General features: G+C 41.2%; 1 protein-coding gene across 4 annotated transcripts in view; it reads right to left on the reverse strand.

Moving 5' to 3' along the window:
- LOC110290928 (bifunctional heparan sulfate N-deacetylase/N-sulfotransferase 3) overlaps positions 1-12286 on the reverse strand; it is a 156359-nt gene extending 144073 nt beyond the window's left edge. For 3 of the 4 annotated variants that reach the window (XR_003836259.1, XM_021157836.2, XM_029475611.1), the window contains exon 1: positions 12186-12286. The gene's annotated coding sequence lies outside the window, so the exon portion shown is untranslated. Of the gene's footprint in view, positions 1-11439; positions 11554-12185 lie in introns of those variants that run through there. The other variant, XM_029475610.1, reaches the window with a different exon arrangement.
- Between the last annotated feature and the right edge of the window lie 15113 nt (positions 12287-27399).

Consider the following 27399-nt stretch of genomic DNA (forward strand, 5'->3'; position numbering starts at 1 on the left):
TTCCTTTTTCATAAATGTTCCCAAATTTCCTTCAGATATCAAAAATTATCCTATTGTATATTTGCAAGGGTAGGAGTTAGTTTAACATAACAATAATAATAATCATTATTATTATTATTATCATTAAGACAGAATCGCAATGTGTGGCCGGGTTGTTCAGGAACTCTAGAACTCTAAATGTTCCTGTCTTGGTCTCTCCACTGCTGAGATTGTAAACATTAACTAGCATGCCTAGCATCTATGAAAATCTTCTAAAAACAAATGCCTCATTTGCCCATGGACAACTTAAGCCTCACAGTCAACTCATACACAGCTTCTTCCTGTTCCTTGCTTTTTCTTCTAGTCCTGGAAACTGAACCATGCTTTCCCGCCTCTTTCAGGACATGACGTGGGCAATAGAAAAGACTCAGCTGGGAGTCAGTCATGGCTAAGGCACCCCTAGAACAGAGAAGTCCTGGAAACTAACTTGGCCACACAATTCTCTTTCTTGTTAAATTTTCTGATTTTTTTTCAAACTTGTGAAGGCCCAGTAGTTAACACATGTTCACAAAAACGTCCTCTCGCTTGTGTTAACTACCATAATAATTAAAATTTTGTTGTAAATCACCCTTCTCGTTGGGATGAAGCTCTAAAAAAGGAGAATTAAAGCCTCATTTATCTATCACTGCACCCCTGTGCCCGGCACAGAATAAGCTCGGTGACTGTTGGTAGAATTTATTGAATTCAATGGCTCATTATGCTGTAGGTTTATTAGACACTTCTACTTTATGCTAATGCCATAATGTATCTTTTAAGGTTACCCATGACTATTAATGATTATAGTTGCTAAAAATTGCTGGATCCGATGTCTGCTTTATTGAATGTGGAGTAAATGTAACCATAACACCCTTGAAGGCATGTGATAAATCCAACATGATGATATAAATCCAGCATGGTAGGTATAAATCCTCACCCACAAAAAAAAAGCCCACCCAGAAATCGTTCTGCAATCAGCCATGAGGTAATTACTGAAAAGTGAATTTGAGATTAGTGCTGTAGTCAATGCTGAGGACAGCAGAGAACTCAAATTAGAAACTATTCGCAGACCTATAAAGATGGCTTCACTGACAACAAGACCTGTGAAACAATAACTAATACCATGTCACGAATGGAAAGAGCCAACTCTGTGCCATATTAATAAGATGTGGGAGAGCCAGCGACAGTTCCTGAGAGCCACAGGGCCTAAGGAACAGTCAGCTCAGGGCTGAAGGTATCAGTCTGAGGATGGAGAGGTCATGCCAGGAAAATCTGACTAGGTATAAGAAATCTAATAATGATAATGCCGTTGTTCAAGAGCAAGAATAAACTAATTATATGATACAATTTTACTGCGATAAGATACCACTTATCTTGAAGGCTACAGCTGATTAATAAATGTCTTTCAACTTGGAAATAGAATTAGATATAATTGAACAGAAAGTCAACCAAAATAGAGTTCACAAGCAATTAGTGTGGCAGTCTGTGGTGGTTTGGATAAAAATGCCCCCCCCCCAGAGGCTATAGGGGGTGGTACTATTAGGAGGTGTGGCCTTGATGGGATGTGTCACTAAAGGTGGGCTTTGGGATCTCAGAAGCTCAAGCCAGGTTTAGTGTCACTCTCTCTTGCTACTGCCTGTGGATCCAGATGTAGAACTCCCAGCTACCTCCCTAGCACCACATCTGCTGCATGCCCTCATGTTTCCCACCGTGAGGATACAAGGGACTAAACCTCTGAACTGTAAGCCAGCTCCAAATAAATGTTTTCTTTTATAAGAGTTGCTGTGGTCATGGTGTCTTTCCACAGCAATAAAATCCTAACTTAGATACAGCGGATAAACAATAGAGAAAAGACGGACTGTCTATGCTAAATAGTACAGAGTAAAGAAATCAGAGTCAGGATAAGCCAGCTAAGGGCAGCTAACAGTGTTTCCACAGGAAGCAATTGAATCCAGACTTTGGTGGCTATCAGGGAGAATGGAATTGAAACTCTTGGAAGGAAAGCAGAAACTGTAGTTGGAGTCAAGGTGCATCAGAGGTGAGGACTAAAATGTAAAGGTGTCAGTAAGGAATAGAAGCACATAGCTTAGACAATCTGAAGAAGTAGTCATTTCAGAGGCAGGCAGGCAGGCAGGCAGGCAGGCAGGCAGGCAGGCAGGCAGGCAAGCAAACTGCTGTATAAAGTAGTTGACTCAAGACAAGTTGATTCAAGAAAACCATTGACACCTCTACCAGCTACACAAACCCAGTTCCTCAGTAAAACCCTACCTCCATCCTTTCCCTCTACCCTCTCCCTCTACCCTTTCCCTCTGTCCTTTCCCTCTGTCCTTTTCCCCTTTAGCTCATCTCATCCCCACATGAACTTTCGATGTGAATCTTGCTAAAATACTGTTAGTAATACTATTTGCTCCGTGTGCCTGTTCCATGTTAGGCTGACATACCCAAGGGCAAAGGGTTCTTGTTATCTCCAATAATTTTCCACAGAAAACTTCTTAAAAATCAAGACTAACAGGTGAACACTTTATACAATGAAGCTGTATCTTTGAACTGCTCTCACAAATACATTTGAAAAACCACAGGCATTTCCTATTCAGCTGCTCTGTGCTAACGGGAGGAACAGACACATTGGCCAGTATGCTGGGGGCTCCATCAGCACTGTAGAATTTTTGGCTTCCCAGTCATTTTAGGATCAGGAAAGGATGAATTACATAAAAAATACATGTATTAAGTTTGAAGACATGAACTACATAGGCAGCATTGTGAAGAAACACAGGTACAGGAAAGATGGCAGTTTTACAGGATCTCTCACAGGCTATGCTGAAGGAAGTGCTACTGAGGAAGGAGGACCAACAGCCTCACAGGCATTAAGAGCAATTGGCCTGTGCAAACCTTGTTCTGACTCCCTAGAGACTGAGCAACTGGCCCGAGATGTTCCAGCTGGTACATGGAGAGCTGACCGCCTGCACCAGAGAGACTACAGCAACATCACTTTCCCTGCCTTGCTAAGGGCAATGTAGGAGATGGACACGAGAGAGGCGCTGTTTAGATGCAGCTCCCTCACAGGGAGTCAGTGGTATTGTGCTTGCTCCATCCTAGAGTTTGTTTGTAATCTTTCATGTTAATTTTTAAAATCCACTTACAGTGCAACCAATTTTCATACGGCCCTGTCACACATATTTCATTCAGCTTGACTAGCATGCCCCAGCCCGCCCTTATCTACCCGTTTCCTGGGGCACTCTTCTGTCCGTCCCCAGTATTTCTCTTTAGTTTTGTTCTATTGACTTCCAGTTTTCTTCAGTCTTATGGGCTGGTTCCGGTTTCTGACCATTACTCACACTCCTCCCACCTCCATCCATGTACATCCCTAAGAGAGCTTAGAACCTACACACTGGGGAGAACACACCCTCTCTGTCGTTCTGAGTCTTGGATGTTCTATCACTTAACATAATGTTTAGTTTCTTAAAATGTTCAGCTTTTCCTTAACAGCTGGATAAGATTCCATTGTGTATATGTACCACATATCTAGACTGATTGCAGTCCTCAGCTACTGTGGCCAGTGAGGCAGTGAGCTCTGCCTCTCCCAGGCACTCTATACCTGGGTTTCGAGTGATAACGGGATTAAACAAGGCTTATTTAACCTTTTCTCATTCAAGAAACTTTACGTGGCCCTGGGCATATGGGTATATGAAGCAGATATACAAATCAAATATTTATTGCTGACAAACCCTAAAGTAATTTGAAAAACACTTCTGTGATGTATAAAAAGTATACAGACATTTATAATTTTATCATTTGTTAAAGATCAAAGGATATTTGCATACTAATGAGATCAATGTGCTTGTTTATTTTTATACAAAGAATTAAGCACTGTTGAATATTTGATGCTGCAGGATGTACAGCCTCTTCGGCTTTTTAGCGTGGATTAATACTTTGATTTTATGACCATCAATGCCGAGAACACTGCTTTGCATAAATACATAGCAACAAAATAGCAGAGGTATGTTTAGAGCTATTTCAGAAATTGTTGGAAATTATGTTCTATTCTTAAGCGAAAATTAATTTAACAACTTTTTTTTTTCATGAAGCTCAAATCAGTGACTCAAACAGCAATTTTAAAAATCCAACATTATAAAATAATAAAATACAAAGAAATACTAAGTTATAGTTAGTTATACGCTAAGGAATATCAACAGAAAAAATAATTTAGTCTGTCTTCTATAATTAAACATTGTGTTTAAGAGCAAAAAGCTTTGTATGTATGGGCTCAAACTTGAGCTGAACCATTTCCAGCGAGCTTCGTCACTACGGACCCTGCCGGTACTGCCTGCTGCTGGTTCAGAACCAAGGCTCCACTGAAGCCTCATGGCACAGGCTGGGCTAGCACCACCAGGTGCAGCTTTATCACCTTTGACTATGAGCTAACCTGTGGTCACTGAACATTTAGAAACCTCTTACTATTGTTGAATTTTTCATAATGCCACATTCTGTTTTCTCAGTCCCATATGATGTCATTGCCTATGAGTTAAGAAGCTGCAGTATAAACCATTAAGCTCTCCTGGACTACCATCTGACACACAGAGAATGAATAAACAAAATCCTCCTGGTTTAATTATTACAGAGGCTGTACCTGGTAATGAAAGTACACCGAGCACCTGTAAATGATGTGTGTGTGTGTGTGCGTGTGTGTGTGTGTGTATGTATATATATATATATATATATATATATATATAAAATTTTGCCTTGAGTGGAGTTTTGTGGTACACAGATGGCAGCCCCTAGAGAGTCATAATGGCTTCCAAGCAAAGGAGGAGGCTCTGTCAGAGGCATCCTGATACCAGACCCATGGCTTCTTCCTACCCTCTGTCTTTCCTTTGATGAGTCACAAATTCCATGGTGTTTATTATCATCTACTCTCCAATAAATTCTAAACGCTTATGTGAATCCCAGACATCCATATGTTTAAGCCCTAGCTCTTCAAATCAACTAGCAACTTGATAAAATGGCAACGACAAGGCACATCAACTCTGTAGCCAGTTGGCTCCAATGGAACAATTGGAAAGCAGACTCAACTAATTCAAAATTTAATTTGTGATCTTCTATGTTGCATGACATCATTTCTTGGGGAGACATGAACAAATGTCTACTCACCCTAGATCAGAAACTGATGACACAGTATATACCATTAGAGTCCTCTTTGGTGAACCAATGACTTTTACTGGGTTATTTATAGGAATATGGGTAAAGAGTTACTTACAGGAGTAGAAATGACTCAAAGACAGCTGCATCACCAAAGCCCACCCCAGCATGTATAACAGATCAACAAGGCCGGCAGTCTGGACCACACTGCACAACCAGAAGTCAGCTGAACAGGTTGTAGAGTGTCCATTCTAGGTGGCTCAATTTGTCTAAGACTCTTCCAGGCAGCTCAGTTCAGCTCAGCTTTTTTTTTTTTTTTTCTAGGCAATTTTCCTGGTCTCTGCTTCTTCCACGGGGTTGGGTTTGTTTAAAAGAATTCTCTGAATCTTGTCTTCTCTGAGAGTGATCTGAGATATTTATATACTCTTGGGGGGGTGTCCTAGTGAATCTGGTCAATTTCAGGGGTTTCCTGAAAAAAAAATTAGTGTTGTTTACTTCTTATCTTAAGGGTCTTCTCTCTCCTTATAACTTGGTGCCTTTTCACTTCCTCATAAGCACACACTCTTAAGAAGTCTCCCTTTAAAGCCCCAGTGTAGGGAAATGCAGGCTCGGGAAGGTGGGAGTGGGTGGGTGGGTGTGGGAGCACCCTCATAGAGGCTGGGGGAGGGGGATGTGATAGTGGCTTTCCAGAGGGAAGGCCTGGAAAGGGGATAACATTTGAAATGTAAATAAAGAAAATATCCAACGAGAGAGAGAAAGAGAGAGAGAGAGAGAGAGAGAGAGAGAGAGAGAGAGAGAGAAATATTAACAGAGCATCCAGCACAGTATGAACTAGAGTTCTGATGGTCTTGTAGATCATTATCTACTTTCCAGAAGATTAGCTATGTTGGTTAATTATTTGCAATAAAGAATGCTGTCAAAAAAAAAAAAAAGCCAAGTTGCTTCCCAGCAGCCTGCAGCGCTCTTCATCTCCACACTGTGCTACAGGTTCACACCGGACAGTCTTTCATCCAGCATATATAAACGAATCAACATCTTCCCAATTCCATTTCCCAAAATTTATTCAGGCACCTCTCTCCTCATCCATGAGACATTACATATGAAGTCACTATGCATGAAGCCATTACACATAGAACCCAGCACAGTTGTTAACAGTCCCCACTACTTAGATGTGGCACTAAAGAACTTGGGTTAGAGCTAGAATTTTATCAGAGGCTGCTTAAAACTTACTAATTAAAATTCAAATCCCTATACATGGCCACAGGGCCCTTTAGGATTAGCATCCTACTCTGGCCTGTATTACCCAATCAGATAGTGTGATCATTCCAGTAAAGCGTATTTTCTGTCATTCTCCCAGAGAGACCATCTTATCTTTGTGTCTTTTTATGTGGCATTACCTATGCCTACAACTTTTTTTCCTCCATTTCATCTGCTGTATCTTAATTTTAAATATAAATGTCTCTGCTTATAGAGGTCAACTGCCAATCTTGGGTCTGCAATGCCTTAACCCTGCTGAAAACACCTTCCCATCTCCCTGCACCTTTTCTGTGGCACAGTCTACGTTTTCTAGTCTTGTGTGTAATGTTTCTCTATAGATGTAGAGGCATCTGTAAGTACTTGCATGGTTCGCTTTGTTCTCCGTGATTACAAAATCAGTTTTTGATAGAAGAACAACTCATTGAATGCTTGTTCAGTGTGTGAAAGGGGGCCCACACTCAACTTTTATAAATAGTAGCTCATTCACAAACTAGGACAAACTCAAGTCAAACCATCAATCACACTGGCCTCAAACAGTCAGGTCAATAATATAAACATTGAGCAGCAGTGACCATCTTGACCAGAGCCATAAATCAGGATGGACAGAATGTGACTCTCACTGGCTCTTACTTGGATTCTATTTTTCACATTCTGAAATGCAGCAGAGTTTTAGTGTGGCTAGAGTCTCTTTGTGTACATCTGTTCTTTGTTGTTGTTGTTGTTGTTTTAAAGATTCCATCAAGAAAACATTAGCAAGCATCTAATTATTTTTTATTAAAAAAAGTAAAGGGGCAATTACTTTTGGAATCACAAGCCATTCCACACATACAGGGAGGAACTGTATATATTTTTAATATTTGTAAGGTCCTATCTGTAAGAACCAATTTACCAAGGTAAGCTCTTCCCCTCTCCATTGACACCCACCATCATCAACCCAGTTGAAAGGCATGGGTGTCTGAACATTCGTCTTTCTCCAATTCATTACATATATGTGTTGAAAAATGCATTTGGGGCTTTCAAATACTTTCCTTGACTAGGCTAAAATTAATTTAGCAGCATTAAAAATTGACAAAGAACATTCCTTTCTCTGGGAAAGAATGTGTGAAATTGTGTCATGTTAATTGAACCCTGCTGTGGTAGGCACACAGGAAACTGATTTCTGTAAAACACTACTGAGAACACACTCTGTCTCTGGAACAGGAACTTTAAAAATGGACAGGAATGGGAGAAAAGCCGCAGTTGGGGTCATTAGCTTGGTATAGTAAATTAAAAAGAAAATGACTACTGTAATGTTCCATCTTTGTATTTAGAAGTCATGAAGGGAAGATTGTAGTTAGTTCGTTTCCTTCAGTGTGCTGTCATCTAGCAAGGCAGAGAAGAAAAATATTCCATTGCTGTTTGCTGCTTGTTGTGTCTGCCTGTAAGGCTGAAATGCCAGGATGTCTGCCTATTACATTGTAGGCTGAGCTAGAATATGTGCCTAGTGGTATGCACAATTCAGCATTAAGGCTTTAATCTGTTCATAACATCTCTGAGAACTAGAGAGTGTTATCTGTGGCTTTCTCACAAGATATGGTTCAGCTGTATCACATAGTTGTCTGTATGACTGTGAGCTATGTTTTAGGAAGATTACATAAGCCAGAAGGGGAAGGATGGTCAATCTGCAGAGGGGAAGGGAGTTCAAAGTAGGAAACTGAAGACTAGAGACGATGATAGGGAAGTCTGACCAGGGTGTAGGTGCTGGTCCCATGGCTCTAGCCTAGTCATTCATCCAGAAGCCAGATTAATGGCTCCTCCTTTCCTGTGGGCATCTTTTAGCATAAGTAATACCCAAGTGGTTAGAGTAGCAACTTAAACTTGACCGTTCATACTTCATTAAAGAGTGTGCTACATTTAATTGTCCTGGGCACTGCTTTATGCCTGTCACAGAATCCATGCTCAGCAAACATCCTTCTGAATGATGACATATAAATGCCTTATTTCCTATGCTAGGGTAGAATGGTATGATTGGCTGGAGAAGTACCCAGATTGTTTACATTATAACAAGAGGCATATCAAACATGTACATTTGATGACAGATGTTGACAGAATAGAGCAGTGACCACTGCTGTGTGCATTTAAAGCCAGATTCTAACTGAATTCACTGAATCCACTGCCAGCCAGGAGTGTACTTACATAGTTAATCTCTTAGTGACTTGATTTCCCTGTTGGACATGGGAGTAGTACCTAGATGAAATGAGTTGAGTGGATTTTTATATGTGAAGAGTCTCAATAGTAATGGTATAAGATAAATGACTGTTAACTGTTATTTTAACTACTGACAGCTCTAGAAAATAATGCTACAACAAGTTAAGTGTTACTCTCTGATGGTTTTTCATAGGGATTTCTAAAATTCTGGACAAATGACCAGAGAAAGGGCTCTGAGATCATCACAAGGGTGACCAAACTCATCCTAGACCCAGCAAGGGCCTCCTGGGCGCTTTGTCATGGCAGAGTCAGGCCTGGAATCCAGGCTACTTAGATCTTTATATGTACTGTGATTAAACAAAAGGATTAACACTTGGCATATACTTAAAATGAACTCCATAACTGAGACCATAGTTATAAGTGAGGTCTATGATGGAGGATGGAGGGTGATTAGACTCTGGTTTAGTAACAGGTACACAATAGTTAGAGCACTCAGTGATTTAAGAAATGTGTGTGTGTGTGTGTGTGTGTGTGTGTGTGTGTGTGTGTGTGTGTGTGTGTGTGTGTTATGGGCATTAATCATAACAGGGCTGAAATTTTTCTAGTCATAGAACTTAAATGAAACATTAAAATATTTAGCACAAGATAAAAGTATAAACCAGGGTTGGAGAGATGGCTCAGTGGTTAAGAGCACTTGCTGCTCTTGCAGAGGATCTGAGTTCAGTTCTCAGCACCCACATGGTGACTCCCAACCATCTGTAACTCCAGTTCCAGGTGATCTGATACCCTCTTCTGACCTTCACAAGCACAAGGAATGAACGTGGTGCAAACACATAAAGCAGGTAAAAAATACTTATACAAATAAAATAAAGTAAAAATAAACCTTTTAAAAAGTATAAATTGTTGTCTATAACTAGGTGTTTTACGTGTATTGGCTTTAATGAGAAGACAAAATGTATAGTTTAATTCTCTCCTACAACGATAAGAGGAACCGTACGGTTTCAGGACAATAATTTTAGAGTATGGTTCACATTAATGATCTTTATATCATAGCTGATATTATTGTGGCCCAGTAAAGCCCTTCATCTGGGATCGCTTTCAGAGGACTGTGTTCTGCCTCTCTCTGATGACCACACCCTGGAGAAAGAAAGGCACCATGGCTGTCTAAGTTGCTGAGCAGCTGGGAATGGTGTATCTGTCCTTACCTCTGTCTCTTTGTTCTCAGATGAAGTACAGACAAACCATAAACATACATATTTAAGTAGTTTCTTTTGTAAATAACCTTAGCAAATAGACTTTTCAGTTCCGAAGTTGGCCACAATCATCAAAGATTAGGTGAAATTTCATTCATGACAGAGGGCTCTAAATCCAAAATAAGACCAGCACAATTTCTTTATGGTTTTAAAGTTTTGAGATGAAGCCAGTCATTGCAATTGCAGCTTCTGAGAGCATTTCCACAGAGGGGCAGCTTCGGAGGAAGGATGGTTTCCTAAGGAATCCCCCAATTACAGCAAAAAAGGAAATCTCCTATTTGCTGGAGCTCTTAGAAATAAGATTTTCCTTAAGAAGATTTATTCCAAGAGAAGATATACTAGACCTGAACCACACCAAACTGTAACAACATTCTCTCCAAAGAGATACAAATCCCACTGGAGCCCAAGAATGCCAGTAAGCTGAGAAACACTGTAAAGGAAATTACCAACTCAAGTGCCCAGTTTGCAAATGGCATTTACTTCTAGGAAGAGTTAAGTCTTCTGCCCTGCCAACAGTAGCCCAGAGGGGACAAAGACACCCTCACAGAGCACACACACCATGCTCAGCAGAGACGGCAGCAGGAAGTCTCTGTCAGTGCAAGGCATGGCTATCCTCAGGAGAATCTTAAAAATCAGCTCTTTCATATTTTTATATATTTGAAACCTCCTCAAATACAAAACGGACGGGGAGTTGTGGCTGAAGAAAAAGAAATCCTTTCAGCTGAGCACTAGACTGTCCTTTCATCTTCTCCCACGAACAGCATTGTTTTATACTTTATCATACGATATTTTCCAAGGATGAGAAAAAATGAAATGGACCTGAGTTCCATCCCTAACTCCCTATTTTAACTCAAGCCGTAGCCTAACCTCAGGACCTCATCTGTCTATGCTGTTTTCTCCAGTGCTCTTACAAACTGCAGAGGCTACTATATCCCAACGTGTTTATAAAAATACAAGTATAAAATGTGCTTCAAGTGTATATAGTGCCCACATATTGGTAAAACTAGTTGGGAAGTCATCAGACTATGCTCCTGAAAATGTTATTTATCTTCCCTGTTTGCTCCCCCAAAGCAGCAATATTAAATGGAAAAATACATCTACTTTCTTTTAATTTAAAGCTTCTTCATTCAATAGTTAGGCATATTATTTAATTTATACTCAATGTCTCTATATTATCATCTTAAACAGTGGTTTGAGACACAAACTGCATCAAATATGAAGCTCTATTAAGCACTGCTACATGACAAACTGGTGATTAGACTTTGAATCTTTAACGTTATTTCCAAAATTCAAACCAGGCAAAAGACATATGGTTGATTAACCATGCTGGTACTGCACAAGGAATTTGTTAGCATACACACATCTTAACCAACTCAGAGGGTCACCTCCTTAATTCTTAAATCTAAAGAAACTTTAATCCTTAAATGAAGAAATACCTTACTGGTTCATTCATCTTAGTTAATAAAATCAGGCAATTGTTCAGGGCAGCGATTCTTGATGGGATAAAAACAAAGTTATCTCTTATTGAAAGCCACCCCTCACCCCCGGAGTGAACTGTCAATATAAAGTATAAATAAACAGATGTACTTACCCGGGGTTAAAGTTCAGAGAGTTGGATAATGCAGGGAAAGTTTCAATGGACAGACAAAAAAATTAAAAGAGGAGTCTATGCAGCCTTCTTCGGCTGGGCTTTCTGCCTTTGCAAGTGGCAGTGAGGGCAGTGCTGGCCAGTACCCTCATGTTATGTAACATCATCTTATTAATATTAGCCATCAGACTGCTACCAAGCTGGCGAGGCACTAGAGGGCAAGAGCGGTACATGCAAGACCCATCTCCAAGGGACGAGCTCAGGGACCACTTCGGGGAAGACAGATGCTAACTAAGCTGACAAATACCAGATGTCTGAAAGCACCATCCATCGAAACTTGCCCGTGTTCCTCAAAGAATATTTTAAGTGCCAATTTCTGACTAGCCCGAGTTAACAGGTTAATAAATACGCGTAAGCAAAGAACCACACCATGCCAAAAAAAAAAAAAAAAAAAACAAAAAAAAAACAAAACAAAACAAAAAAAAAAAAACAAAAACAAAAAACAAAAAACTTTCAGGATTATATTTACAAACCCATAGTGACTCGGGAGTTTGTCGCTGCATTGTTTAGAATTTCAAACAGGAAAGGAGAAGCTGCATATAAATTCAATGAGAGTAGATAGATCTTAAGACCCTTCATTTCCAGTCCTTAGAAACTTGGAATGGTCTTTCTGCCATCTCTGGAGTCCGCATTTCAAGTGGCCAGGGTTGGATCAGGTGAGGACCTACTCTCTCCATCCTAGTGATTACCTCGGGCGGTGGAGCGCCTGCATTCTGCCTCTTGGTCCTCTGCTTCTCTGCGCTCCCGCTGCGGAGCCACGGCTGCAGCCGCCTCCCCCAGCATCAGCTCCTGAGCCGGAGTGGGCTAGGCGCGCGGGGCGGGAGGGGCTGGCGGGGCGAGTGGTCCAGGAGCTCAGGGCGGGGCGGGGCGGGGCGAGGCGGGGCGGGGCGGCCCGGCTCCGGCGCGCGCTCTTGGACCGGCGCTCGCCCCACGCCGGCGCGCAGTCTCCCGGGTGCTCGCTGCCCGCGCGCGCTCGCTGGAGCGGGAGGAGGCGAGAGCTGGGACCCGGTTCCCAACCGCCCAGGAAGCTGCGGGAGGGAGCCAGGGAGGAGCCGAGCTGCACCACAGGTGATGGGTGCCAGGCGCTGGATAGGGCAGCTCACAGGCTTTCCTTAGCTTGTTCATTCTCTAAGGCTGGCTCCTCCATCCCGGAAGACCAGTGAAAGGTCAAATACAAATGAAAAGGCATTTTTGATTCAAGGTGAGGGTGGGCAAAAGCCTAAATGTAAGGCCCCTTCCAATACACTGGAGGCTGCACCAAGGCAGAGCAGTTTGAGTCAGGGACAGGCCATCGGTTGTAACATGTAAAGGACATTTTGGGGGACACAAAAATACTTAGAGGATCAGTCACCACCTTACAAGGCACCATGTCCCACTTGCTTTAACTGACATAGGTCACTGTCTAAAGGCAGTGAGAGTGTCCTCTTGGTAGTAAGGATTAGAATGCGATCAAGGGCCCTGCTTATGCAAGTGGACGGTCCTATTTTGGGCTCTGATCAGAGAGGTGCAGTTGAATCCTAACTGTCATGTGAGACTCTAAGACAGCTCTACTGTTCAGCGAGGCAAACCTAGGTGTTGGAGAATAGCTAAACCCACCTGTGCACTGGTGCACTCTGAATCCAGTTAATACTGAAACACACACCCCACCTCCACGGGTTTTCAGATACAAATCCATACATGGACTTTGGGCTTAAGACCGCTCCGGTTATATCTTATAGGAACAAGAAGTGAAAGAAAACAAAAATGATAGAGATACCAAACACTTTGCATTGCTTAATGATTTTAGGAAGAAGTTTAGATGAATTGTAGCGAGGCCGCACCATTCAGCAGCAGACCAGTGTCTTGAGTTGGCTGGAATTTGGTTTTCTTTTCTTGGTGTGTTTTTATTAGGTGCTGAGGATCAAACCCTGAATCCTGTAGTGGTTAAAGAAACACTCTACCATTGAGCCACACACATTGCTAGCCTGACTCCTCTCTCTCTCTCTCTCTCTGAATCGAAATGACTGTATCCTTTTCTTACTCCATTGTGCAAGGAGTGTAGAGAAGTGGGAGAAATAATTGCTCTTCCGGAGCTGCGGAAGAATTCGACTGGCAAAATTCCTTGGCTAGATGATAGGTAGATTTACTCTCCTAATATTGATTGATTGATTGATTGCTGGAGTCTCTCTTGGGAGTCCTATGTCTTCCAAGAATGGTGAGCAACACCACATTTATTTCTATGTGCTTGTTCCAGAGAGCCAGACATCCGTGCAGCCACCTAAAACTTCTAGATGGGAGAAGGCTCGAGTGAAGAGGCTTGCCGCCAAGTCAGAGAACCTGAGTTCTATCTGAACAGCTCCACATGGTGGGAGGAGAGAACCGACTTCTACAAGTTATCCTCTGACCTTTACACCTAGGCACACAATCTACCTCTTCAATAGATAAGCCAGAAGATATGGAGGACACCAAGGAGCCAAGGCTTTCTAGACACATCAGGGCTGGCATACATATGAACTTATGGAGACTGGGGCAACTTGCACAGGGTCTGCATAGGTCTGCACCAGATGGTGACCCAGAAGTGACAGAAGTGGACACAGACATTCTCATTCCTAACCCAGAAGATATCTTCAGTTGATAACCACTTGCAAATAAAACCTTAGTTTTCTCCAAGGGAGTCTCACTGGGAACCAATCTTAAGTGTAGGGCCCCTGGCCAGTAGTAGATGCCAATAGAAAACTCATCAACAGCATCTTTGACTCCTAATGTTAGGCTTTTAAAATGTTTTCCTTGCATATACATTATGGCTTCAGGTTTTATGTGAAACCATATGTCTCTGCATCTATATATGCTTCTTGTATTCTTTTCTTTGGCTCTTTTTCTTGTTTGGTTATTTTGTGCTATTCCGATTTGTTCTCTTTTGCTTTATCTTATTTTATTTTGTTCTTATTTGTTTAGACACCCATTAGTTTCCTAAAGAGAGGGAGAAAGGGTGTGGTTCCGGATGGGAGAGAGAATGGGGAATAAGACATAAGAGGAGTAGGGGGAGGGGAAACCATAATCAGAACATATTGTATGAAAAAATCTATTTTCAATTTAAAAATAAATAACTGTAGAAAAGTATTGAACAGCAACTAAGTGGCTCTGGGAATACACTAATAATGCATAAGTAAACACAAAAAGCAGATCAAGCTTTCTGCTTTCCAGTTGCTTATAACATGTTGCTATGGGGCAGGCAATATAAGACTCCAAATGGTCCACTGTGTATAGTCCAGTTTGGAAGTGGCCTTTCTTTTTCTATCTTCTCTGCACAAAAGGGGGTAAAGCCCACAGAGAACCTCTCCTACAGAATACAGTAGTTAGACTGTCTTTTAAAACTTTTCTAGTTAGAAACAGCGGCACACTCAGCTTCCTGGTTACTTTGGAGAGTGTGGCTGCTTTGCCTCGGTGCTGCTGCTCCCAGCCGAAGCAGATGGCTGAAAGTTACACTGTCTTCTCCCAAGACAAGTCCCGATCTCATAGCTCCCTTATAGATATTTACATCTGTGTGCATGTACCATAGCAGCTTGATTTGTTACCTGTATTTCCTTCCATCCCTGAGCTATTTGCCGGGCAGGGAGATAAAGAGAGAACATACAATGTTAACTCTCTTTTATTCCCCTTATATAGGGCGATGGGGAATAATGTTCTCTCTCCTGGATGGGTACTCCAGTGTCTTACGCTGTTCACTATCGGCAACAAAGAACCTGTGACCACCTGAGTCACGGGTCCATGCTGGGGAAGCACCTTGAATTTATTCCTCTCCAAAGTAACTTCTTCAATATGTTTAATTTGATAAAAGAGCCACATTAGCAGTGACCTCTGGGATATAGCACGCTCTGCATAACTACCTTTGGTCTTTGTATTTTGACTATTTATGTAAATATTGAGGACCTCAAAAGAGGAAGAGGGCAAAACTCCCAGAAGTCCTGGCCAAGATTATAGGAAACATTTTGTTTATCAGAGTCCCATCTTAGAGAGAGATGGAGTCAGAGAGTTCTATAAATTAAAATTTTACAGAAATGATTAAGAAGAAAAAAACAAAAAGAACAAAAGAGTGTAATTTTGTATATTGAAATAATTAATCCTCTATTTAGCCACCCTGACAGAAGGCGTCTGGAAGAACTAATTCATGGTGATGTAGAGATTTAATAACGTGCCTTATATAAATTAAAATTACAACCATGAAGGAGTCTCGTTCCTCCTCTAAATGCTTCTGCATGGAGGGTGCCGATTAGAAAAGGACTTTGAGGAACTTATTTCAATTGGCAGAGTTCTCTTCAATATTTCAATGTTTAAATTAAACCCATGCATTGTTCTGTTATGACAAGGTTAAAAATCAAATATGCAGAGGGCACATTTTTTTTATCTGAAACAGCTAATAAGTGTGTGTATTATGACCTTCTTTAAAATCATCAGCTAGTACTTGTAGTAATGACAGTTGACATGCTTAAGATAATGGGATGAGGGCTTAACAGAAATCATGTTCTAGCTAGCAACGTCTAAATCAGCCCAAGGAGGAAGAGGCCAGCTTTCTTTATTGTCTCTAAAGATAATTATTTGAAGATAGAACCAATCCAAACATCTCAGCAAAGCGATTGGCTGAGGATGGATGTGAATGGGTGTCAGGGTGATACCTAGCTATAGGTGGATAAGCTGCTACTACCTGTCAGTGTCCATATGAGTAGCACCTCTGATAAATGAACAAGGTGGAGTAGGTTGTATTAAGGTCTTTTTAAAAGTATAATTTTTAGTTAAAATATAATTACAACACTGTCCCCGTCCCTTGCTCCTGTGTGCCCTCCACTCCCTCTCAGACCTTGATGACCTTTTTTGTTGTTTTTGTTTATTATTATTCCAAACATTTATTTGTACCAATCTGCTTTGTCTGTTGTTGTTGTTGTTGTTGTATATATAATTTCAGGGCTTCTCTTTTTGTAGTGGGTAACCGAATAAAGGACTCATTTTTGGTTGTTGCTATTTCTCCCTCTCTCAGTCTGGGCAACAATGACTGTATCCATAGACATGTTAACCTGTAGGTGGGGAAATCTAATGGGGTTTGACACCATCTCCCCCAGACAAAAACCTACATGCAACCAAAGGTCTTGTTTTAAGAAGCAATAGTTTATAGCTCAGTGGTAAGGTTGGGGATGTGGCTGCATCCTTAGTAGTATCATTGTCTCAGGGGAACTGGGTCCAGGACTCTGTTCTCTATGCCTAGTGTTTCCTATTAAGATCTATGTGAAGGCCAAGAACCTTCATTTCAACGAATTGAGGAAACGCAGACTTAGAGAAGTTTTGAGGAAGTAAAATGTTTTTATTTAATTTCTACATATTTTCAAGAATGGGTCTTTATGTCTATGTAAGCGACTTGGTTCACAAAGTTTTCAGATTATTCCTTAATCTCCATAAATATACAGCAACCTGGATACTTTTCATTGGTTTCCATATGATCAGTTAGGTAAAGCCTTTCTTTAAAGTAGATCTGGAAACTGGCAAGCAGGAGCTCTGTTTTCACTTCCTAGGGATTCCTGCCTCCCAGGCTCAGTCTGTGTTTCCTGTCCCTTGTACATTAAAGGTCATCTAATCCACAACAAAGAAAAAAAGAAATTGCTTTGTTTTATAGGTCATATTTTATCCTGTCTTGAAGGAAACCACCTAATATTGTTCTGCCTGGATTTAAAAAAAAATCAACCACCTTTTCTTAGCTAAATAAACCCCCTCTCCATATTATTTTGTGTAATTCCATTTCAATTTGTAAATGTGTTGTCCTTAGAAATAGCTTTTCCCATGTGGGACTAATTTACAATTTTATGTCTGATCATAAGCTGTGTCATCAAATGCAAGCTTTGGGTGATGACAACTTGGCAGCAGAAATGTCCCTATCTATAGGTGGGCCTCGCATAAAACTTTCAAATAAAATTTGCTGCATCTTAATGGGAAAATACAAGCAATCATCAGATTGTGGGCCTTATTGTGTGAGTCTTCAAAGCTGTCTCTTAATATTCAGGCAGGACCAAACATCATTATGGTGTTTCTTTCATGTAGCTTGCCACATTAAAACAGTTTTATAGCTTGGCCTTGTGCCAGGAAGTACAGTGAGATACTTTGTGGGAATAAAATGGATGATTTCTCTCTCATTTTGTCTGAAAACAGGCTTTGCAAAGACCACAGAATATGTTCACTACCACCTAACCGTGATGGTTCTCCATTATATCTGATCACTGGATTTCAAGAGATTGAAGAAAATAATAAATATTCAAGTAGTTGTATGAATCAAATTTGAAGCTACATGAAAGCTTTTAGACTGCAGAGAAGTAGAGTCAAAAATTGAGACACCTTGTATGTTAAGAACTAAGATTTGATAGTCTTAGACTTGAGCCTTTTTGGACCAAATCCCCCACCAGACATAAGTTAGAGGTCTATAAGCATGAAAATTAAAAATCTAATTGTTTCCCCTTTGTCTTAGTCACTTTCCTGTAGCTGTGATAAAAGTACTGGGAAACAAACAAATAGCAAACAACAACAATCTTAGAGGAGAAACAGTTTATTTTAGCTCACAGTTCATGATGCAGTCCTTCATATGAGAAGGAGTATCAGGGTGGTCTTATCGGATCCATGGTGAGGAAGCATAGATAGCCTTCACACCCCTCCAACAAGAGTAGGTGTCCTTGATGCCTGGAACAAAGGCTTATCTGTAGGTACTCAAGGGAAGGGTTATCGTCCTGCACTGGCTTTAAACATTGCTCCCCATCTTCTGCATTCTGATAGCAAAGGTCAGATGCTCTGACCTATCAGACATCATCATTGTTGCCAGTAACCCAGGAACCAAAGACATAAGCCTGTACACAATGAAGTTACAGGAACTGATATTCAAGCAGAGATGTGAATTTTGATCGTGGATATCCATATTCAGCTAATTTTCCATTCAGTGGATGAGCCAGCCCCATGGGAAGGAAAATAAGGACCAGTTAGACAAATGAATTTAATCATTAAGATTGTCATTTTCTTACCTCGGTAGAGAAAATGTAATTAATATTTGAAAGATTCTATAGTAGTTTGTGCCCAGGCCTATGTCTGTTAGCCTCCTGACATCAGGCTTGGCCAGGAAAGCACTTGTCATAAATTGTAGCTTTCTGTATGCTGTATTAGTCAGTTTGTATAAAGGCAGCAGCAAAGCAGATTTATTATAATTGTGTAGAAGTAGAAAGTCAAGTTCAGGTAATCAAAACACATTGATGGTCACATTTAATGTGGACTAGTGGAATTGGGGAAGAAAGAGGGAAAAATAAGAAACGGCAGAAATTATATTTTATACAGGCTAATTTTTACCAAATTGACATGCTTTCCCAATGAATTTGTTATTTCCATGATGCTCATAAATACATGTGGTGGCGCCCGACCATGAAGTCTGTATTGCTGAAAGACCACACAGTGAGCTAGGAAGGGATGCAAAGGTGACCGGTCCATCTATTTTCATCTTAATGACAATAAGAGTCATAATAGTAAGTAGTTCCTATCTCAAGCATCACGTGGCAAAATGACCAAGCCTAAGGAAAATGGGAAAGACTGAAAGGCAATGTGTGTGTGTGGGGGAGACTGATTCAGTCAGTCAAGTTAACTAGTTGGATGTCTTTGTTTTATTCAGCAGGAATACACATGCACACACACACACACACACACACACATGAATGCACACCATGGAGCGTCCAGGGTAATCGGCAGATGAGTAGAGGGAATAGTGGAGAGTTTAATTTTAGCACTCCAGGCGTTCCTTATTTAGGAAGGGTGGCTGAGTTGCAGCCATGGTACCCCAGTGTATTTTTTTTTTTTTTTTTTTAGAGTATGAGATGAATGATACAACTAACCATTTCCTTTACTGAAAAACCTCTCACACTTCTCTCTTGTTAAAATCCCTTGGTCCTAAAGCATCCTTCACTAATGCCTCCCTCTGGCTCCCTCACTTCCTCTTCTTTCTTTGCCCATTCTTTCAGCTGGAGAGCATGTGGCATTCAGCAGAGAAGCTAGGGCCAGCAACAATTTCTTCTTATCTCATTTCCCCACATTTCTGGAACAGGATTAGCAAACTTGCACTTTTCTTCAATGAAGTCAACTTCTTGGCCTTGCAGTACAGCAGAGTCTTGGCAGGAGCAGACAGAACCATGTCTCTACTCTGGCAGTATCACTTGCCAGTTATTTAATTTTGGGCTAGTCCCTTGACCTTTCTTAATAAGGAATGGATCCTTGAAGGGACAATTTAGAATAAAATTTATGGGAACAGGGTTATGATGTTGTTAAAGGGTTTTGTGGAAACAGTGAAGATGATGGATTTATCAGGTTGGCAACATGTGTAAGAAATATATATATATATATATATATATATATATATATATACATATACATATACATATACATATACATATATACACACATACATATATACATATATGTATATTTAACTAAAATTGATTTATTTGAAATTTTCATCTAGTTAGGGAGTACACATTTATAGTCACACATCTTCTTTCAAAAAATAGGATTTATTGTTACTATTTTTAATTATGCCTACATATGTATGTCATTGTGTGTGTGTGTGTGTGTGTGTGTGTGTTCCCACAGAGGACAAAGTCTTTGGACACTTCACAGACTGTGATTATAGAAAGTTGTGAGCTACTGATGTGGGTGCTTGGAATGGAACTTGGGTTCCCTAGAAGAACAACATGCATTCCTCACCCCGGGGTCATGTCTTTCCAGCCAGAATGCTTTCTTCCCTTTAAAGAACTTTAACTTTTATCCTGTCAACAAAGCTGCATGTACTAGTGTTACAGGACCCAATAAACACTACTCAGATCTATTCCAGCAGCAGTGACATGCATTCCTTGCTACCTGCCCCAGTGTTCTGGGTTCCTGAATGAAATACACACTTACAGCCTTTATACTTGAATATGCCTTAAACAGCTTAATAGCTGGGCCACGTCCTAACCTCCATGTGAGTGATCCAACCTCCGATATCCCCAAGTTATTACTTACTAAAATCGATATTCCATCTCTGCTGCCCTTGACCCAGTCTGGGGACACTCTTGGGGTCGCTTTTGCTGTCTCTTAACATGACAACTTTGTTCTCTGTCCCACACCTTTCCACTCAGGAGCAGCATCTTCCTTCCTTCCCCGGCATGGCAGGTCTCCCTCTTCTCTCTCCGTTCCTTGCCTGGGGATCCTAAAAATTCTGCCTCTGTCTCCCTGCCCATCCATTGGCCACTGGCAACTTTGTTTGCCGATCAAAACCAACTGAGGGCAGGGTTCCCTCCGTTTCTTGTGTGCAGATTCTCATGCAATTTTGGGGACTCAGATTAACATAATACAAGCTGCGTTAGACCAAACTAGACATACTAGTTACGCTATAGCTATAGTCACCTGACGACTTCCAGACACTGCCATTTTCTCCACTTACACAGCTGCTAGGAGGGTTCCAAGTAGAAAATATTCTGCTCGCCATATTTCAGGACTTAATCTGTTCTTTTCATAACCAAAACGTTTGCTTTGGTCTGCATGGCCATCTAGAAAAAAAATTGCTCTGTGGCCCAGCTGTGGCTCAGCCACTGCCAATGCGCTCTTAAAAAAGAGTGAATGGAAGTGGCACCCCCAGGCCCCAGCCGGCCAGAAGCCACCCTGGGCAGCTGGAAAACTGAGCAAGTTGTTGGGAAAGTGTGCAACAGCCTAAAGCGTCTACAGATGCAGACTTGGCCCCTGAGCCTGACACCTGGCTCGGCTGAGGCCCTGAGATGAGGAGGGGTTCTTTTTGGATTGGATCTTCTAGAATCACCACAGACCACCGTGGTCCACAACACTACTATACGCCATGGTGCTGCCGGTGGGACAAGTTGCATCCCCGGGCCTCTAAAAAACCCGAGATCCATGTGGACATGCGCAGATTGAACCATTGAACCATTGCCAGAAGCCCCGATGGTGTCCTTGGACTTTGCTGCCTGGGGGACAGGGCAAGGCATGCTAATGAGAGTGGCATGTGTAATCCCTTGAGGGCATTTTGAGGCTCTTGGTCCATCCATCTGCTAAGGGCCATGAGTGGATCAGTGGTCTTGATACTGCCAAGGGCCTTGTTGATGTCTGCAGCCTATGTTACCAACGAAGCCGATGAGGATGCCTGTGGTCAGGGCTGCTGCATGAAGCCATGTTAGTGTCTGTGGACCAGGGCCAGCTGGATTCTCCCGGATTTGCTACTGAATGGTTCTTCTCAGCTGTTGGCTCTTGGCAGGGATGCAGGAGGAGAAAGACTTATCCTTTCCTTGGGGTGGGGGGTGGGTGGGGGGGTGGGGGGACTACTCACTAGGAATTTGACCATATTCCAGTGAATATGTACACCACACAAAACGGACTTGTGTTTTTGGGGGGTTGGTGGTGGTGGTAGATGGTCACAGGGGAAGGGAGGCAGACATGGGAATACTGGGAGATGAACATGCAATGGAGGCACATGATGTGAGATAAGCAATAAAAAATAATTTTAAAGGAGTGCATGGTGGTTTCTAGGAATCTTCCTATGTGAGACAAAATTGGTAAAGTGTTAATGTACCCACTTGCTGCTGGCTGGACCCTCATAAAATACCTTTTTACCTACCCGGAGCCCACTTGGCATATGTGGCTTATTCATAATCAATGTCAGCGTGCACTTGTTTTCTTCCATCAGAGTGACTGCAGAGGCTATCCTTATTGCCACAGTGAATGTAGTGGCCACACTGGATGAGGTTATGGGGTAAGCTACATAAATAGGACATTGTAGGGTGTCAAGCAACAGCCAGAAAGCTGGACTGTAAATTTAACTTTTATTTGCCTGATGTAATTGTCATCTTGGTGGAGGCTTATTGCTGAATAAGCTCACCCTTTCTAGTTCTTTCTGAACTCTGGCTGGCTATTTCAGCTCAGTTGTTCTGGCCCAAAGTTCTCTCCAAGCTGACTGATTCCATCTGGCTTCTCTCAGCTTCTTACTGAATTGTTACGCTTGGCCTCACACAAACTCTGGAAAATTGTTTTATTATTCTGGCTCCTTCTTATTCTCTGGCTTCAACTGCCTTTGCACAAACTCAGCTATACTCAACTGAACTGACATCCAAGTGACTGACTCTCTCCTGCACTGCTCTTAAATAGCTTCTTTCTTGTCTTTTCTCTTGACAAGTTGGTTATCCTATCCTGACTCATTCTGTCAATTCTTTTTCCGACTTGTCACTTTGTCTGTCCCTCACAATGTTAGTTACAGTACAGAGGTGAACAAGGGGTGACTGTTCTTGGGGCTGAAGCTAGCGCAGAATAAGGTCTTTAGTCTCTGGTACTGTAACATGTTAGAGTTCTTAAGGTCTAAGGAACCAACCTCTGGAGACACAGCTTCTTTGCAAGAACTCTCATTCATATCTCTCACCATCTCCGTGAATTCTCACAAATCAGACCTCTGTGATTTCTGTCTTCCAGCTCGGACATTTCCTCTTGGACTTCCCAGGATAAGCAACGGTTCCCTTCCCTCCCCTCTGCTTGATGCCCGAGGCTGAGAACTGCTAACGTTTTTGTTGGGTATCATACTGGTTACTTTTCTCATCACTGTGACAGAAGCAACCTTCCTGAGGACTGGCTTATTTATCTTGCAGTTCGTGAGTCATTGGAGCTAGCTCCTGTCTGTGGAGGCAGCCATAGTGACACACACACACACACACACACACACACACACACACACACACACACCACACGGGGGCAAGGGAGAGGAGTAGGGTAGAGTTAGCATCTTCAATGTCCACCTGACCCACCCACTTCCTCCAGCTTGTCTCTACTGCCTAAAGATCCATCACCCCACAAAGTCCTCACCAGCTTGCAAATGGGCATCTTCATGAGGGACAAACTGTCAATAGACAGCTACATGATAAACACATATAGCTTAAGACTCCCAACCCCCCCCCCCCTGTATTTTCTGGTGGGGAAAGATGGCTCAGATGAACCTGGTTTAATTCCCAGCACCCATGTAGTGCTTCACAAGTATCTGAAACTCCAGTTCCAAGGGTCAAAAAGCCTCTCTAGGTGCACATACACATATAAAGGCAAACCACCCATGCACTTAAAATATCATTAAATAAATAAATAAATAAATAAATAAATAAATAAATAAATAAGATTTTAAAAACCTATATTTTCTACTGGGAAAATAAGATTATATTCATGAAGCATGTATTAACTAAATTTTATGTATGAGGGGATAAGGGTATCTACATTGAGGATAAATAAATGCACATATGAATTTTGGAAATCTGCAAAAATCTTATCTCATGGACCTAAGTTGTGGTAAGGTCTGGTCTCTGGATTTCATGGGCACTTTGTCTCATGGAAGAAGCTTGTCATATAAAATAACTGGTACTCCTTGTGAGAGAAGCAGTGTAAAATGCAAAGGCCCCGAATGAGCCATGTCTTGCGTGAATGTGTATTTTGTCCTGGACATGGCTTGTTGAGGATTCCAAGACCAGGTGAACTTCTGAAGCTCTCATCTGCTTCACCAGTGTAAATGTCCAAGAAATCACCCGGGAGTTCAGTGAGACTGTGTCCAAAAAGTCATGGCTGTACCAATGAACTTTCCCCTCAGGCGCGTGCACCTCTTTCTCTGCATCTTGCCCTGTTTGTTAGTCTTGCTTTTTTGGACACAGATTCTTTGAACTCTTAGGTGCTTACTTGGACATTCACACTGCTGGAGGAAATGAGAACTTCAGAGGTTCAAGCCCCTGGAAGAATGAAGCTCAACTATGGTTATTCATCCTCCTGGAATAAATCATTTGCTTTTCATAAAATGACCATTGATTTGTTATCATGTATCATTTTTATGCCATGCTAAGTTAAGGTATAAAAAATTATTTATTTAAGTTACAGAATCTCAAAACTACTCTGTCTAGTTGGATTTTCCTCTCTCATGGTGAAAATTAAAAATTGTCTTATATTTTGCCCAGTCTTTTATCAAACGACTTTTCAATCGGCAGTGGTCTCTGCTTCTACTGGGTAAATCAGAAAGCTGTTTAGGGTAGAGAAATGGATTTTCCCTCTTTATAGAAAATTACTTCACACATGGCTCTAGATTATACCTTGATGAAGTTTAAGTTTTTGACGTTTCGGTATAAAGTAAAATATTATAATGATTTTCTGTTTTAAGAATCACTTCCAACTGCAGAGATGTACAGCTCACCTTACCAGAGTGCATTTCATGTCATTAAATCACAGGCTGTGCTGTGTGCGCTCCCAGGTGTGTTCAAGGTGGTAGTGTCCTTGTAAATCTCATCACTAGTCAGGGATTCGGTTCTGGTGCATGCCCCCAACTATATTTTTAAGTCAGAGTCACAAATCACATCTTAGTCATTCCTCCCTAGTGACTGAAGACAACACTACAGACAGAGGCAGAGTGACTTCTGTGTAGTTAAGCAGGCAAGTACTCCGAGAAAGGATGCTATTTCTGCTTATTAGTTTCTGAAAGTCATGGCCATAACTCAGCGGGTATTTTGGAATTTCAATGTAGTCAGCTTAGGTCCAAGGATTAGTAACACTGTCTAAATTGTACTAAAGAATCCTTAAAATCCAAAGACTTTGTAGTGAGGTATAAGAAATTCGAGACAGCACGAACCTGGAGGTAGATGCTGAGTTCCGTTTGCCTACACAAGCACTACTCGGTGTGTAAATGCAAAGCAGGGAGAATGGTTGCTAAAATGAAGAGTCTCCAAAACCTGATGAGATGTCGTCAGTCCGTGGTGGGGAATGTTAGGTAGCTGTGTTTTACCATCAGCCATATGTGATTCCAGTGCTCTGTGAAGCAGAAGGTCCCTAATTCCCTGTTCTTCCTGAATTCCCCTCATCTCTGATGTGGAGCCATGCAATATCTAAGGATTCGAAGTATCCCTTTATTCTCAGCTCTATCGATCCTGATCGTTCTCACATAGTATAATTTTGGACACAGTCTCCTAAAATATCAAGTCTATCAATGAAAGTAATAATTAATAAATAGAATTAATGGTTAACTTATAAACATTTTGGTCATCTCTCTCTCTCTCTCTCTCTCTCTCTCTCTCTCAATCTAAAGTTACCAAAGAATTCAGTGCTGTGTGATTTTTCCTTGCTCCTTCTTTCAAACAGGAAAATATTCCTTCCCATAAAGAATATACCAGTGTTGCATTAGGCCCTTACACAATGGAGATATAATGGAGGCGAGGGAGATGTTTACGATGAAGGGTCACACTGGCTACATAGCCCGTAACTGCTCACAGTTGGACTTCATTTCAGCAAGAATTTGGCACTGCAAAAGCCCAGTGAAAATAAAATCAGAATGATTGAGGAGTCTTGAAGCAGAGTGAAGAGAAGAATAAAATGAAATTACTGAGGCCCTAAAATTAGAGATGAAGATGAATCTCCACCCTTCTGCAAGTGCCAGGAGCTCCATGGGGGCAGCAGGTTCCCATCAAATTCCCATGAGAAGTACTGTAGTTTGATCTTTAAATGATATATCATTACATCTTATTAGCATCTTTTCTCCTTGTAGAAGTCGAGGACACTCGAATCCTGAGACACAAAGATAAAGAAACTAGAGCACAAACAATGTCTTTTTTATGCAGAGGAGAAAGGGGGGGAGGGTGTTGATGTTCATCAGGAATGCTTGTATGCTTACGTGAGGACTAACTGCCCTGAATTGTGCTCTCATGCTCAAAATGTGTTTGCTCAGTCTGGACCAATCTTGGCTTAGGGGTGAGAGTTTTAGCTTCTGCCATCAGCTTTCAGGTTAGGAGCAGGTGACTTTTCTAACATGCTAAATTAACGTAGTTAAAGTACTTATGATTTATTGACCATGGCCCATGCATATTTAGGGGCATGTATATTATTACTCAAATATTGACTTAATTGCTAACAAAGATAGTAAGTTAGAATCTCATAGTTGTCTTTAGTGTTAAATGAAAAAGTATCTTAAGTAGATAAAAATAATTGCAATGGATAACACTACAAAACAGAGTTAGTAATTTTTCTAGGTGTGATCTTTATGAGACATGCAACACTGTTCACAATGCATTCTACAGTGTATTTCTTTTTAACTCTCTCAAAATAAAATAAAATAAAATAAAATAAAATAAAACATATAAACATATACAGTAAAATATATATCCAAAGAATGTCATGACAAGAAAACAGCAGAATAAACAAATAACAAAAGAGAGTTGGTGAGGTGAAGTGGAACATAAACCATAATGTCAGATGTATTAGTAATTTAATTACTAATTAACTTCATAATTAGTAATTGTTAAAAATAATGAATGTATAACCTACTGATATAGATGCTATCTCTGGAAAAAAGAGTGCAAGACTTTCTCCCATAGAGGGCAAACAAGTGGGTTTGTTTCTACCTTTAGATCCCTTACTGACATTGTAACACTGTGGACAGCAGAGCTAGACCACAAAGCACTTCAGTTCAGTAGTGCTTGCTGAGAACTGCTTTGTACTGCCCTGACTTAACGCTGTGAACGCAACATTCCTAGGTGGTAAGAAATGCCTCTGCTGTTTCTAATTCCAGCAGCCACGCAGAACTTGATTCTAACCATAGATTAGTACAAATGAATTCTAAGCTGCTATGGCGGGACTATAACCTTTCCTTGTCTGACTACAGGAGCATTTCTCTTCATCTCAGCCATGCCCAAAGCTCTTGTACAAAGCCATACATGGTACAAACTGCTCAAATACAAAATGATTGTGTGTGCTGGTGTGGTGTGATGTGGTGTGGTGTGGTGTGGTGTGGTGTGTGTGGTGTGGTGTGGTGTGGTGTGGTGTGTGTGGTGTGGTGTGGTGTGATGTGGTGTGGTGTGGTGTGGTGTGGTGTGG

The sequence above is a fragment of the Mus caroli genome, chromosome 3 (genome assembly GCF_900094665.2).
Source record: "Mus caroli chromosome 3, CAROLI_EIJ_v1.1, whole genome shotgun sequence".
Lineage (NCBI taxonomy): Eukaryota > Metazoa > Chordata > Mammalia > Rodentia > Muridae > Mus > Mus caroli.